Raw genomic sequence first — 10,710 nt, forward strand, 5'->3', positions numbered from 1 at the left:
GTTAAATCATGACAACAGCAAATATATTATAATATTAGAAGTATGTATGCATAGAAAACTCAGATACATAGTTATATTTTAAATTATATTATGAGAATTTTGTACATTATACCAGCATATTATACCAGCATATCTGTTTTATAGTATTAATATTATATCTTTATATTAAATATGTAACTCAGCCACCACATATAGTAATAACATATTTCCTCTTACTGAGCGTTGTCTCATCCTAGTGACTTACTATTCTTCAGGAGATCCAGTTAGGCGAGCAGACCAGGCTCGCGGGTAAAGGACTGTTGACACTGCCCTTACTGAAAGGGTAGGTGTTTCTATGGCGCTAGTAGTTTTGGGGTAGATCCCAAGTTTCTGATGATGTCACAGGGTATTTTTGTGACATATGTGTATATACTTTGGGACTTATAGCTCTCTAGTATTGTATAAAGATGCTTACAGTTTTACAGTTACCACTGCTTGGGAATGTATGGAGTACAAAGTTCCTCAATGCTCTTTTGGGCCTGAGATATTTTCAATAGTATTTCATACATATGGCATTTATGTTATATATATATATATATATATATATATATGAAAAAAAATTATATAAGTAGCAGGTTGTTACATGATGGTACCCAGATCGTAGATCAATTTTAGAAAAGTCTATGTCCTCTGTAGCTAGTTAAACAAGTCATCAATGTGGGGAAGCAAGTATTTATTTTTAATGATCACTTTATTGATTTCCCTGTAACCGATGCACATTTTCATCGACCCATCTTTCTCTTTCACAAACAATACTGACACTCCCTAGGGTAACATGTTAGGACTGATTAACCCCTTATCTAACAATTCTTGTATGTTGACCTAATTGGTCATATCCCATTTTGATAATGACAAATACACTTGGTACTAATGTTTGTCCTGAACTTACATGTAGGTTCACTCTATGCATAGAATTGAAAAGAACACTATATCATGATGGTGTATGGTGATCTCACAGAAGATTGAAGAATATTGTGCTTAATTTGTATTTGTATTTTTATATTCTTCTTTCTCTATTCTAATTCAATATGGTCTATAAAAACTGCATCATGCTTGATATGCTCAGGTTGCCTTAGATTGACTTTCAGTTCCCACACTTAATGCACAAGACCCAACTATAGTTCACATGTCATCAGGGGTAAAATTAAAATCAAGTAATAGACCTTAGGCTAAAATCATAAGGGCTTCGGGCGACCGAACTAGGCAATTCAAATTGCCTCAGCCGATCGAACCGTGGACTGGTCAAATAGTTGACCTGTCTTTGGACGATTGAACTTAAATGACTTGAGTGTCCACGGGCAACTGAACTCATGCCCTTACTTTTTACAACAACTCGAGCACTCGAACCACACGTTCAAATTACCCTCGAGCAATCGAATGTTCAAGTTCGGCAGACCGAACTTGAGTCTAGGCAACCGAACCTCAAACAGAATGGAAAATCGCCTCAGTCAGCAAACCAAACCCCCATTCGGGCACCCGAATTTCAAAAGTTACCTTTCCCTGTTATGTCTGTTTGGGCGACCGAACATCGGTAGCATTGGCATGGCACCTTTTGAGGCGTTGTATGGTAGGAGGTGTCGTTCTCTACTATATTGGGATGAAGTGGGTGAGAGGTGAGTTTTGGGTCTAGAATTGGAGCAGCGGGCATACGATAAAGTCCGACTAATTAAAGACAGAATCAGTACAACTCAGAGTCGGCAGAAATGCTACGTAGATAGTAGCCGCCAGTAATTAGAATTAGACATGGGAGATCAAGTAGTTTTGAAGGTAGCTCCATTGAGAGGAGTCATGAGATTTGGGAAGAAGGGTAAGCTGAGCCCTAGGTACATTGGCCCATTTGAGATACTTGAAAGAGCGAGATCAGTTGCCTATAGGCTTACTTTGCTACTAGCCTTATCTTGAATTCACGACATATTTCTTGTCTCCATGTTGAGAAAATATGACCCCAACCCTTCCCACATGATTATTTGTGTAGAGATAGAGCTTAGAGATTCACTGGCATATGAGGAAGCACCAATGCAAATCTTAGACAGGAAGGAACAGAAATTGCGTACCATGAAAATTCAGTTAGTGAAAGTCCTGTGGAAGAATCATGCCATAGATCGAAGAAGCTTCATGGGAACTTGAGAAAGAGATCAAACAGAAATACCCACACCTATTTAATGGGATATAGTAATAGCAAGTATTGTTCAGATAACGATAGTTTTATATTATTTAGTACAGAGTTATGAATGTATAGTTGTATTTTAGATTATAGGGTAGGTAGTGTTTTGGTTTTGGGAGAATTTTCTTTTATGAATATATTTGTAATCTCTCAGAACCATGAATGTAACCACAGTATTCCTCCGCCATAAGTGAGGGTAAGTAATAAAATAAGTAGCCCATTTTCCTCAATGGATGATGTTTAATATAAATACCAAATTTTGAGAACGAAATTTTACAAGGAGCGGAGAATGTAGTAACCCGGATAATTATAGAAATTAAATAATAAAGATGGGAGAGAGAAAATTTTTTTTCTAGAAGGTTCTGTAGGGGCTCGTCGATGAACACAGAGAGTTCGTCGACGAACAATCTTCTTGGGCTCGTCAACGAGGACTCATGTCTCGTCAATGAAAAGATACTGAAAGGGGTGATTTCAGGGCTTGAAGTTCGTCAACGAGGGTAATGATGTTATCGACAATCTCACTTCTTGGACTCGTTGACGAGATGACATGGGTCGTCGACGAGGCCACGTGGCCAAAGGTCTATAAATAGTAGAAAATGACAGTTCAACGAGAAAATTCATTCTCTCTCAGTTCTCTCTCTTTCTCTCTCCTGCTCGACCCTCCCTCCTTCTCTCTACGATTTCCGCCTCGTTTCTCCCCGTTTCGATAATCAGAAGCCGCCATGTTGATCTTGGGGAGATTCTGTACAAGTTTGCGGGAACAGATTGTTGATTAGGGCAACTAGAGTACCATCCCAAAATTAGGGTAAGTAGATTATTAAGGTATTTTTAGCATTAGCAGGCTTATTTAAGTCTAGATTTTGTATTATATGAGAATATATTGGAGCTTTGTAGAGTAAAACTAGGGTGTTATGTTTTCAGGGTTAGGGTGTTTTTGGGACCCTACAGGCATGAGTTGAGGACCCTAGTGGATATTTTTCTAAGAGCCGAGGTAAATTATAGTTCAGAAAATTACGAGTATGTAGGTTTCGTAAATTTAGTTGATTTATTGAAAATATGATTATATGCATTATTTCAGGATTTTGGGGATAGTACATTGTGAGCGTGTGAATAGAGTTGGAGGCGAGCCTCCTAACCAGTTAGGCAATAGAAATATGCTATGCTAGGAACTTCAGAATGTTTATAGAAATTATGTGTTTTCCAAATTATCACGTAGTTTACAAATTATTAATATATCAGAAAATACAGGTTTTCAGAATATGAGGTATTTACTAGTTTTTTTGTGCGGCATGATATTTTAACAGATCAGTACAGAAATTATACAGTTTCTAGATTATTATTATCACAGTGACCATAGTATATATTTTTACAAAACCACAGCAAATATATTATATTACTAGAAGTATGAATAGTTAGAAAACACTGATGCTATAGTTATATTTTTTTTAAAGCATATAGGTATGAGTTGTTCAATGTATTGTTTTATCAGTTAAACTTAGTTTCAGATATTAATGAATATAATATTAATGTAAGCTCAGTTGCTACATACTAATAATATCATATTTCCTCTTACTGAGTGTTGTCTCACCCCAGTGATTTAATATTTTTCAAGTGATCCAGTTAGGCGAGCAGATCAAGCTCGCAGAAAGAGAGAGTGATTACACTACCCTGTTTGTAGGGTAAGTGTATACAAGAGATTGTATTTTTGAGTAGATGATACTGAGGTGATGTGTATATATGTATGTATGATTTGTCACTACAAAAAATAAGGTTATTAGTGATGGTTCAAAACCGTCACTAATACTCGCAAAACCGTCACTAATAGTATTACTAGCGGTTTTGTGAGTATTAGTGACAGTTTTGAATTAGTCGCTATATCTGCCGTTACTAATACTTATTAGTGACGAATTTTTCAAATCGTCACTAATAATAGAGTATTAGTGACAGATTAAAACCATTACTAAAAAATCTAAGCACATCACTATAAACTTTACACCAGTTCGATCAAAAATCGTCACTAAAGTCATACTATTAGTGACGGTTTTAAATTCGTCACTTATGCTCTATTATTAGTGACGGTTTGAAAATTGTATTAGTGACGGTTTTTAAACTGTCACTAATAATTTTAAATTAATTTGTTTCCAATCATTAATTCCTGTAAAAATATGTAATTACATTTTCGTATACGTAACATTAAACCATAATTGCTAAAAAATTCATAAATTATTCAAAAATCTAATTTAAATTTAAATAAAAATACAAATATATTATACAAATTCAAATTCAAATATATTATATAAATTCAAATTTAAATAGAAATACATTATACAAATTCAAATTCAAATACAAAAATTTAATTTGTTCAGATAACAAAAAAAAGTCAAAAGTTGCATCTATAGTGCATGTCATCGTCCTGACGTTGTAACTGTTGCAAACCCTACAAATTAAGAAATTAAAAAAAATTAGTATATGCTTTTTGAAAAATTTTGGCAGCATTTCTCCTATAAATATGACATTTTCCATAGAGATATGCTCCAAGCCTAGCTATTTACAATAAACAATTCACAATAATCCAACCAGTAATGAATTTTACGAGTGCACAAGAGCTTCATAAAATAAGCATTAAATAATGTAACATGTTCATGCATCTCATAAACAATATATATCAAATTATAGTTCTATGAAAAAATAGATTGTGATGTTTATGGTATACATGGCTTCCATATGACTCTAAAACAATTATAATAATCAAACAATGCAAATGAGTCCATGATTGATAGAATTTTCACTTAACATATACAAAAGTAAATTTAGAGATGAAGTTCAAAGTTCATTTGAAGTTCACTCATTCTTTCAAAAATTTTTTAACATTCAGCACACTATAACCATATGAGCATATGGTATATGACTATGATTATTTTGGGAAAAAGTCAACAAATTTTCGGCAGCATGTCATCTATAAACATGCAATTCACAATATTTTTGCATCATACAGATGCCATTTAGATTAAGATATGCAACAACCTAAAAGTATCTACTAGCAGACAATACACATCACTACATCAACCATGCAGTTGGCGTTCCAATCAAGCATGCAATCGTAATGTCCACTACTAGCATGCAGTTCACAAGATATATCAATCCAAGCATGCAGTCTAGAAGTTAAATCATCTATTAAACTGAAGTTAGATATATACCCATCTCTAACTGCAATGAGGTCATAAATGATAGAGAAGGACGATGAGGCCATGGATGGTAGTGGCTGCATCAACGATTCTTTATCTAGTTTACCCGAAGATTCTTTTCATAATTGATTCATGAAATTAGGATAGCTTCCCAAGGGGGGGGGTGAATTGGAATTTTAAAATTATTTCAATTTTAATTCTTTATTTAATATCAACAACCACAACAAGTAAATATAAAAACAATTCAACCACAACCAATCAAGATAATCAAAAACTCGATCTTTGTCTCAATAGCCTCGTAATGAATTGTAAAGCACACTGAATTTATGCAAGCCCTGTGTTTATTCCAAACTCACAAGTCTTCTTTGTATTTAGTTTTTAAACAAACTTTCAGATTAATAAGTTTAGGTTGATCAACCAACGCAGTCCCTTTCGGTTTCCACAATCAATGTTGATCAAGCCAAAAAAAAATTATCCTCCGGTCTATTTAACAACTATACACTCAGAATTAACAATTTAAAACATACACGCAGATTGTAAGTCTTTGCTGAAAAGGTAAAGAGTAAGGAAGAAGAGAGACACAAAATTTTACGAGGTTCGGCTTATACCCAGCCTACGTCCTCGCCTTTAGAAAACCACTAAAGGATTCACTAGTTCAGTTCCGTTAATGGATGGAACAATACCGATTACAAACACTCCTTCCATTAGGCTAGAGTCCGCCTCTCCAAACACCCTTACAACAGAATAGGATAGTACAACATGCAGCACTATAATACTTCAAAGTAATTCAAATATAAAAGAATTTGAAACTCAATACTCAATATAGATCACCAAATATCTTCCAAAATATGAAAGATTATGACTTTGAAAGCTTTACTTTGGAGTTAGAATCAATAGCAATTCAATAGTTGAACACAAGAGAGTTTGAGAGCCTTTGAGAACTTTGATTGCTTGAAAATTTCTTGGTATCTCAAACCTTTGAAGTTTGGGGCTATTTATAGATGTTTAAAAGTAATTCCTCACCCCCAAAGTTTCCTTGAAGTAGTTTTCAAGTTTTTCAAAATAATAATGTCCAAAAATTTTATTTAAAAAATCTTCCCGTTTAGAGTTTTTAAGCCAACGTTTGAGTGGCAGTCGTCTGTCATAGAACAAACTCTCAATACAGAACACTGACAGTTGCCTGCCAAAACCAAGGAAGTCACTTGGCATGACCACCCAGGCGCCTGACATGTTCAGGTAGTCGCTTGTCTTGCTACTGTCTCTTTGAAAAATCTTTCACTTAATTTGGCAGTCGCCTGACCCTTCTATTTTTCAAAAACTTTTCTTTTTCAAAACCCTTTCTTTTCATTGATTATAAAAGTATTCTTTAGATTTTTCAAAAAATATATTTATGAATTTCTTGAGAGCTTCAAATCAATTTATACTTGAAATTAACTTGAAGTACTTACATTTAGAACATCCCTAAAAATTTAATCCTTTGATCTTCAATCTTGTTCTTCCATCATCTTTGAGTTTTCGATCTATTCTTTGAGCTTTCATCAAGTTATCTTTAATCCTTATGCTCTTCAAAATCTCTTTTAAATCCATAAGCTTTATCATCCTCTTCAAGATTTCTTTTTAATCCATAGGCTTTATCATCCTCTTGAACTTTGTCACTTCCTTTAAGCGTTGCCTTTATCCTGAAAAACTTTTACTTTGAACCACATTAAACATATTATGATTTTTTAACAACAAAATAAGAATTGCAAGCCTTATTAGGCTAACAATCTCCCCCTTTTTGATGATGACAAATTGAGAGCAAAAATAATAAGAATTAATACTCATGGCTCCCCCTATCAACAAGCATGATACATTTTCATAGGTATATATACGATATGATCCATGCAAGATAATCCATAAATGATCCATCCACACATATTCATAGTATGATCCATCCATACATATTCATAGTTTTACAAACCACATACAACATATGATCCATATAAGTACAAGTTTTTCAAACCACGGCATAGCATCACACATTTTTGCACTCCTTTCTCTTAAACATCTCTCCCTTTGGACATCAATCAAAAAGGAGAAAAAATAATACAGAAATAGAGAAGTGCCGCAATACATAGTACTTATAGAGCATAAAGAACATACTATCCTATAAAGCTTTAATACATAAAAGTGATAAATAGCTCATAGATGAAAACACATTAATCAGAGGCTTCCATAAATCCACTTTCATTATCTCCTTCTTCTTGTTTACTAGATTCATCATCACTTGATGTAGTAGAGTTGATATTCATTGGAGATTTGCCTTTATAGGAGCTGGCCAACTGTTGTTCAATCTTGTCAACTCGCTTAACAATACTTGAACAATGAGTTTCTATAGTAGAAACCTTTTCCCGTAGAGTACCAAGTCCATATTGCATTCCATCACTGAAGGTCATATAGTGATTAAAAAATGGAATGAATCAAGAAGGGGTTTCAAGGTCAAGTTAAACTGAAGATGCTAGTATGGAAGACTGAGGTGGTGGTGCAGATGATATATGACGATATCCCTTATGAAACCATCATTGAGAAGAGTTCTTATATCCCATACATTTAAGAATAGTATCATAAAAAATATCGTAACGGGTTTTGCTAGTAAAGTTAAATGATGGTGTAAGAATATTAAAATGAGCAAATACCATATTTAACATCCCAGCATATGATAGAACAATATAAGGGCATCAAATTTCATAATAATCCATTAGATAAGTAGGCTTGGAAGATCCATATTTTTCCCTTTAAGAATACACCACATTACAAAACAATCTAGGAATGAAATATGATCATAAGAACCAGAACGTGGTAGGATATTGGTTGTAATGAGTTTGTGCAGGATTAGAGCTTTTAGATTGATCTATTTGTAAAGATGTGGATGCCCAAAATTAACAGGAGTATCAGTCATAACCAGAGGCAAAAATTCTTGTGGAGTGAAACCCTAGGACATAATCCATTGTTTCTCGACAATGTGAACCTCAAAATCTCCTGGTCTGACTTAAAGAATTTTTCCCAAAGATATGGGAGTAAGATGAATATTTTTCCCAAGAAGATTTGTTTTGATCCCATTTTCACATCTTTCCATATTTGCATAGAAAATCTGAACAACATTGGGATAGTGTCCTTTAGCTTGATATGTAATAAACTGATCCCATCCAATCACTTTAGAAAGTTCCATAATTTCAGGAAAATTCGTATTGAAGAACATAACATCAAGAACTTTACCTAAAATAGGTTCAGCTGAAGTGATCTGGTTCCGATAAAGTTGCTTAGCATGTGGAGTTACTAACCATTTCTCCACCTCATCATTATTGATCCTTGTTGAAGACAAAGATCCCTTGATACCAACTAATTTTGCTCGTGGCATGTTTGTATGGAAGAGAAAAATAGAGAAACCCTAGATTAGGTTCGTGATTTGGTGAGGAGGAAAGGTTAGAGGCTCAGTTTCAAGCTGATTTGGACGAAGTATTTGTATGGAAAAAAGTAGAGAATAGGAATTTCAGAGAGAAGGATGAAAGAGCAGGCGCCTGATGGAAGTTAAAGTGACTTAAGAAAGGTTTTAAACCTTACCCGCCGCGAGGTAGTCGCCTGCTAGAATGTGCCAGACGCCTGTCCATGTAGAATCTGAAAAGTCAGTAGTCTGGCAGTCGCTTGCCAAGCAAAACAAAGCTTAGTTGATTTCAAGACTATGTAACATACCCAATTCTCTTCTTATAAATATGAATCGCTCTTCAGATAGAGGTTTTGTGAATATATCCGCTAATTGGTCATTTGTATTCACAAATTCTAGCATTATATTTTCGTTTTGCACATGATCTCTCAAAAAATGATGTCTTATGTCAATATGTTTTGTTCTTAAGTGAGATACCGAATTTTTTGAAATATTAATGGCACTTGTGTTGTCACATTTTATGGGAATAGTTTGATATTGTATTTTGAAATCTTTTAGTTGTTACTTCATATACAATGTTTGGACACAACAACTTCCTGCTGCTATGTATTCTACTTCTGCTGTGGATAATGTTACAGAGTTTTGTTTCGTTGAAGACCATGAAACTAAAGAGTGTCCTAAAAAATGACACGTTTCACTTGTACTTTTTCTATTTATTTTACATCCAGCAAAGTATGCATCAGAGTAGCTAATTATGTCAAATTTAGTTTCCTTTGGATACCATAAACCTAGTTCAAGTGTGCCTAATAGATATCTAAGGATTCTTTTAACCACTGTTTGGTGTAATTCCTTAGGAGCTAATTGAAACCTAGCACACATACATACGCTAAACACAATATCTGGTCTACTTGCTGTTAAATAAAGTAAGCTTCCTATCATTCCTCGGTAATGCTTAGTATCTACTTGTTTCCCTTTTTCATCTTTGTCAAGACTAGTTGAAGTGCTCATAGGAGTTCTTATATGTTTACTTTCTTCCATATCAAACTTCTTTAACATATTTTTAATATATTTAGTTTGATTTATGAAAGTTCCATTTTTTTCTTGTTTGATTTGTAATCCTAGAAAGCAATTTAACTCTCCCATCATACTCACCTCAAACTCTTCTTGCATAGACTTAGCAAATTCATTACACAAATCCTCATTAGTTGCTACAAAAATAATATCATCAACATAAATTTGTACTATAAGCATGTCTTTGTTTTTGGTTTTTATAAACAGCGTACTATCTATCTTTCCTCTTGAGAAATTATTTTGAATTAGGAACTTGCTTAGCCTTTCATACCAAGCTCTAGGAGCTTGTTTCAATCCATATAAAGCTCTAGTTAACTTAAATACATGATCTGGATTTTTTGAATTTTCAAACCTGGAGATTGTTTTACATATACTTCTTCATTTATATATCCATTTAAGAAAGCACTTTTTACATCCATTTGATATAATTTGAAGTCCTTATAGGCTGCATAAGCTAAGAGCATCCTAATTGCTTTCATTCTTGCAATGGAGGCAAAGGTTTCATCATAATCGATACCTTCTTCTTGATTATATCCTTGAGCTACTAGCCTAACTTTATTTCTTACAACTCCATTTTCATCCTTTTTATTTCTAAACACCCGCTGTCCAAGTACCACTTGTTCGTGGATGATGTTGTCCTAAAATATACAATGGAGGATTCATTGTGTTAGTTTTTGGAACCCAATTCCTTTTAACTTTCTTTATTTTGTTGTTAGATCCATTATTGACTTTGCATTCTCCTTGTATTATAACATACTTCCTTTTTTGTGGGCAATCAAACATTACATGACCTTTGGTCTTGCACATATAGCAAGTAGTGTGTTCATGTT

This window comes from Malania oleifera, chromosome 8 (genome assembly GCF_029873635.1).
Source record: "Malania oleifera isolate guangnan ecotype guangnan chromosome 8, ASM2987363v1, whole genome shotgun sequence".
In the NCBI taxonomy this organism is placed as follows: Eukaryota; Viridiplantae; Streptophyta; class Magnoliopsida; order Santalales; family Ximeniaceae; genus Malania; species Malania oleifera.